Source organism: Nannospalax galili, unplaced genomic scaffold (assembly GCF_000622305.1).
Source record: "Nannospalax galili isolate Female #2095 unplaced genomic scaffold, S.galili_v1.0 scaffold1228, whole genome shotgun sequence".
Lineage (NCBI taxonomy): Eukaryota > Metazoa > Chordata > Mammalia > Rodentia > Spalacidae > Nannospalax > Nannospalax galili.
Window position 1 is genome coordinate 122786 of NW_008358413.1, and position 203 is coordinate 122988.

Below are 203 nucleotides of genomic sequence, written 5' to 3' on the forward strand. Positions count from 1 at the left end.
TCCACCAGAAAACTCCTAGAAATTATTAACACATTCAGTAAAGGGGCAGGTTAAAAAATTAACCCACAAGTCTGTATCCTTTCTATATACCAAGAACAAGCAAGCAGAGAAAGAGCACATGGAAACACCCCCCTTCACAATAGCTGCAAATAAAATAAAATATCTCGGAATAAACCTAACCAAAGACATTAAAGAGCTCTACA

The 203-nt window shown here is 36.5% G+C and overlaps 1 protein-coding gene across 2 annotated transcripts in view; it reads right to left on the reverse strand.

Moving 5' to 3' along the window:
* The window catches only part of Myo5b (myosin VB), a 361461-nt gene that overhangs the window by 45620 nt on the left and 315638 nt on the right, over positions 1-203 (reverse strand). The gene's annotated exons all lie outside the window — the stretch shown is intronic.